We start from the raw sequence: 6,176 nt of genomic DNA, 5'->3' as shown, positions 1-6,176 counted from the left end.
GTTCATGTCAGGGACAGTCCCTGTTCCTATTATTGGGGAACCCTCTTGGACACTGAGCTGCCATGGGGTACTTCTGTGCAAGGGGTCTAGGTTATCGCCATGCGTAGTCCATGTTTGGAGTATCAGTCTCAGAAAAGACTCCTAGGCCCAGATTTTTTGGTTCTGTTGCTCTCCTTGTGACGCTCCTGTTCCCTCCAGGTCTTTCTATCTCCCTCTCATTAGTCTTGAGATCCTCACTGCCACTTCAAGGAAACACAGAAGCAGAAACCAAACAACTGCCTAAGGAACTCCCCATGGCTTGCATATTTGTCTATTATCGGAAATACTATGTTGCTATGGGCAGATAGGCTAGCAGAATGAAAGAAGGTATAGACTTTAGTCTTCTTTGTTTCCACAACATTTGTAAGCGCTACAAACCAGAGAACAGCTGTTACACTGGCAGTCTGCAGTATATTTTAGGCAAGTAGGGCAGAAGGGTGACTAATGTGTACGATAATGGCATTATAAGTGACTCACTGGAGTGCAATTACCAGTAGAGTTCCCACATGCCTGGTTTATGATTAGGTTAATCTGTTCTTTAGTTGATTTCACTCTGTGTCTTCCTCTGGTAAACTTAAACATTTTGTTATCTTGCCTGGGGACTCCAGTTGTTGACTTTATTTCCAGATATCCCTTGGCGAAATTTCATGTCATTTTTCCTTCAAGTTGCTAATTTCTTTTGTTTGTGTTTGACCCCACAGATTAATTTGCAAACTGAATCACCATGCAGAATTCAAGCAATGTGAAATTCCTAAAATATCACATACTGTAGCACCCAAGATTCTCTCTAGAGAGTCTGTTCTTTTCCCTTACTGCTTTTCTTACTTAGCCTGGTTTTCCATTGTCATTAGGATGCCATAGCACTGTTTTTTGTACATCACAGGGACAAGGCATAGGTACCACTCAACTCAAAAATGGCCACTTGGAGAAGCCTGTTGTCATGACCTAATATTAAAAAAAGCAACAAACCAGGCCTTTTTTTTATCTCCCCCTTCTTTCATAAGATTCCCTGCACTGTGCCCAAAGTTTGGTTCTTTGATCACCTCCCTCTTAGGTGAGGCAGCCTTACTAGGCCACAGAGGAAAACAATGCAGCTAGTGCTAATGAGACTTAACAGCTAGGGTCTGATAGAAGGGGAGGAAGACCTCCTCTATCAGTGGACTAGGGGAGGAGCATGGGAAGGGAAGAGGAAGGGAAGGTGGGATTGGGAGGGAATGAGGGAGGGAGCTACAGCTGAGATACAAAGTGAATAAATTGTAATAATTAAAAAAAGGCAACCAACGCTCTCAAAATCTGTTTCTTAACTTTCCTATTTCTATTTGAAAACAAAACAACAGCAACAAAAAGACCCACAGCACCCTATTTTTTCCTTCTTGCAATATAATTCTATGCAAAATGATTTTAATGAATTCTTAATGGTCCAGGTAGAAACTTATTTTTTTTTGTTGTTGTTGTTGTTTGTTTTGTTTTTACATGATGGTTTACCACTTGGCCCCTGTCACTAACCGTTCATGTCTTGCGTGACTTCCTTCTTTGAAATACGTTCAGAATCTATAATCTAGTCCTAAACATAGAAGAGGGTGATAGAATAGCATGTAGAGTCCCTTCTGAATGCCTTGATAAAGTAAGTCACCTGAACAACAAAGAGCCCATATGCTTCCTTCCTGAAAGTAGCTTCCCCAGCAATTAGTAAAGTCAACTGGTAACCAGGCTTGTCATCGTGGGGGCTGAATATTACCAATGTGTTTGCCAGCGGGAAAGTGTGTTTTCACGACTGTGATGATATGGCATCCTTTACTTCAGTGGTGAGAATATAATTATAAGATTCAGTTAACCCAAGAATCATGAACAAAAGCAAAAGCTCTAACTTTATGGCAATTCTTGAAGAGCCATATGACAGTAATCAAAAGTTTCTGTAACTCAGCTACTTTATCTTTTTCTACAATAATTCATATATATTTGACATATACATGTAAGCATTTATTATAAACCACTGTTCCACAGACCATTCTTTAAGTAGTCAGTTTTTTTTCTGTAAAATTGAATAGTAAGTAACTCTGTTGAACTCTTATCTTCAGTAAAATGGACAATAATTATACTTTGATATTTTCATTATTATGAAATCATATACTACACAGGAAAACATAATAGGGATTGAACTCCGTAGGTGGACAGCAAACATTAATTTCTCTTTTTAGACTTATTTCTTCCCTTTCTAAACAATCACTTTGCTGTTGTCCTGGTATCTGATTATGCTTGCCTTCTTTCTCCTCCTCACCCTGTCATACCTAGCTTGCCCAGCCCTTATTGTCCTCTTCCTCCCTCCCTTCTTCTCCACTTCCCTTGCTCTCTTCCTTCCATATTTTGTATTCCATAGTGGACTTTACACTCATCTCTGTATATCCTCTTCTCTTGTTTAATTCCAGCATGTGAATCACTTCTCTAAGTAAGATTTCTTTCCACTAATCATACTTTCAGTCTTTATTCCTATGTACTTGTAATGAAATACTTAAAATGTAAACTGAATCTAATGTAGGCTTTTCTTATCATTTTAAAGGAAAGAACATATTTATATAAACATGTATATATATCTATCTAATAATATTTATCCTTGAAGTGTGGTTTTACTCTGATTTTCCCCTGGGGTATAATGTTATCGTCATTGTGCATTGCAGGTGAGATTCTGGATAAAGGCTTTGGATGGGTGAGATTCTTTGCAAGGCTATTTCTATACCTCAGGTGCACTGTCACCATTATTAAGCTCTAAAATTTGGAAATGCCTCATTTTTCACTATTTCACAGTCACGCAGATAAAGTCTGTTTGAAATTTAAAAAAAAATGTGAACATAGAAAATGTGAATGTACCAAGTAGATTTGTTCACTGAAAAGTCTGAAAAGTATTTTCTTCGCTATTGCTATGTACTGTGCACTCACATACACACGGAAAAAGCTCTGCTAGTACAAAATAGTCTATGATTTACTCCTGTGACTTAAATGAGTTTCTAGTATGTAAAATAGGTCAAGTCAAGCTTTTATAAATGGAAAGAGGGAAATATAGACAATTTGTATGTATACATTTGAAATGTTCTATTGAACAAATAAAAAAATGCCAGTTTCATGACTATTCACAACTTGGCTATATACATTGTTGTTGTGACCAATACAATTTAACACAACATTAACACCTAGGATAATTACTTAGACAATCTCTTTTTGTCCTTCAAATGCGCCCAACTATTAGATTTTTCATGAGATTTTAAAATGCAGTTGGTAAGGTCTTAATTACATAGAGAGATTAACTTCGGAGGAAAAACAGATGTATCTTTTAAATTCTTTTTGACTCACTGACTTTTTTTAGAATCATATTTTATATTCCTGGGCACTTTCCCTTTTGTGACAATCTGTTGCACACTTGCCGAGCGCAATGTGTTTCATAAATTTTGTGCATGTGCATGCATTAAATTGAATGGTTGTGTAGCAGTGACAGGGGAGAAGATGTTCTACTACATGTTCAGTTGTTCCCAGGGGGCTTCTCAGGAGGCTGCTGTGATCCTGCAGCCTGGAATCTGGTAATTTGTAAATGTACAAATCACTCAGTAACACTTTAAAACAAATGATAGCTTTAGCTTCGACTGCTGCAACTATTGTGTATTTGTATCAAAGAATAAGAATGCATTTGATATAGTAAACAAGAAAGAAAATAAGGTTCATTCTTGATCAAGCAGAGGAATAAAAGACAAAGTCTAGTTAAATTTCTGAGGCAGAAAAATACAAGGATTAGTTTCATAACCTAAAGATATTACATAACTTGGGCTATGTCCACACTGCTCTTGTAAAATTTATGCATTGGACAACCTGAGACATTTTTCTACATGTACTAGATATAAGAACATCTTGCAGGCAAGCATACTCAAGAAGAAAGCCAGTGCAGCTATTTTAATATCTGATAAAATATACTTCAAACCAAAACTAATCATAAGAGATACAGAGGAACACCACATCCTCATCAAAAGAAAAATTTGCCAAAGGAATATTATAATTCTAAACATTTATGAGCCAAATACAAGGGCCCAAACAAACAATTACTGCTATAACTCAAATCACATACTGGTCCTCATGTAGATAGTGGGAGACTTTAATACCCCACTCTTGATGAGAGACTGATAATCCACACAAAAACAGAACAGAGAAATGCTGGAGATAACAGATATTATAAATCAAATGGACCTAACAGATATTTCAGAATAATCCATCCAAACACAAAGAATATACCATCTTTTCACCATTCATGGAACTTTCTCCAAAGTTAATCACGTATTTGGACACCAAGCAAGTCTGAACAGATACATGAAAATTGGGGGAAAAAAATCATGCTGCATTCTCTCTGGTCCCCAGAGATTAAAGCTGGATATCAACAAGAGAAAGCTTAAAGACTCTTGGACAATGATTATAAAAAAGTTTCAATGCAGAAATTAACATAGAAATTTTTTTTTAGACTGGAATGAAAATGAAAATACAATATACCTAAATTTACAGGATGCTATGAAGGTGGTGCTAAAAGGCAAGTCCATAGCACTAAGTGCGTACATAAAAATTGGAAAGGTCTCGTATTAGTTACTTAAGAGCAACCTGAAATGTCTAGAAGAAAAAGATAAAATCACATCCTAAAGAGTGCGTGACAAGAAATAATCAAATTAGGTCTGAACTCATTAAGAGGGAAATAAAAAAAAAAACCAAAGAATCAATGAAATAAAGATAGGGTTCTTTGAGAAAATCAGTAAGATTTAAACCCTTTTCCAAATTAATGTAAAAACAACTTATTATTATTATTATTATTTATTGCAGTTTATTCACTTTGTATTCCAGCGGTGGTCCCCTCCCTCATTTCTTCCTGGTCTCTTCTTCTTTCCCTAGTATGCTGACCTCCCCTACTATCTGACCCTAGCCTATCAAGTCTCATCAGTACTGTCTGGATCCACTTTCTCTGTGACCTAGTAAAGCCACCTCATCAGAGGGAGGTGATCAAAGAGCAAGCAAACAAGTTCATGTCAGAGACTGATTCTGCTCCCCTTACTAGGGAACAACATGGAAACCGAGCTGTCCATGAGCTACATCTGGGCAGGGCATCTGGATCCTCTCCATGCATGGTCTTTGCTTGATTCCTCAGTCTCTGCAGGCCCCCCTGGGTTCTGATATTTTGGCTCTGTTGTTCTCCTTGTGGAGCTCCTGTCCCCTCCAGGTCTTTCTCTCTCTCCCTTCTTCCATAAGATTCCTTGCACTCTGAACAAAGTGGAGATATGAGTCTCAGCATCTGCTTTGATACCCAGCTCCTATCCTGTTCCCCGGCTTTCTTTTACTTCCAATCTCAGTCCTGTTTGTCCTTCTGAATGAGGATTAAGCATCTTTTCTAGGGTCCTCATTATTGTTTCGTTTTTATAGGACTATAGATTTTAGTAGTATTATTTGGCTAACATCCACTTATAAGTGAGTATATACCATGTGTTTTTTTCTGCTTCTGGGTTACTTCATTCAGGGTGATTTTTTCTAGTTCCATCTATTTGCCTGCAAATTTCATGTAAATTATCAAAACTCAAGATGAAAAGCAGGGCATAACAACAGACACTGAGGAAATCCAGAAAAATCATAGGATTATACTTTAAAGCTTATTTTCCATCCAATTAGAAAGTCTAAAACAAATGGGATATTCTACCAAAGTACAATTAATATCAGGCAAGCAAATTGAGTAGAACTATAACCCCTAGGAAAACAGAAGCACTAAAAGTCTCCCATCAACAACAACAACAAGCTGAGTAGTATTCTGTTATATAAATATACCACAATTTCTGTATCCATTCCTCTGTTGAGGGGCATCTGGGTTGTTTCCACTTTCTGGCTACTAAGGATAAAGCTGCTACAAACATGGTTGAACAATGTCCATGTTGTGTACTAGAGCATATTTTGGATATATGCACAAGAGTGGTATAGCTGGATCTTGAGGAAGCGCTATTTCTAATTGTCTGAGAAGGCACCAGATTGATTTCCAAAGGCGTTGTACAAATTTACATTCCCACCAACAATGGAGGAGGGTTCACGTTTCTCCACATCCTCTCCAGCATGTGTTGTCACTTGAGTTTTTG

Source organism: Meriones unguiculatus, chromosome 17, assembly GCF_030254825.1.
Source record: "Meriones unguiculatus strain TT.TT164.6M chromosome 17, Bangor_MerUng_6.1, whole genome shotgun sequence".
Classification (NCBI taxonomy): domain Eukaryota; kingdom Metazoa; phylum Chordata; class Mammalia; order Rodentia; family Muridae; genus Meriones; species Meriones unguiculatus.
The sequence above is the reverse complement of the archived record's forward strand: the minus strand, read 5'-3'. Positions refer to the sequence as shown.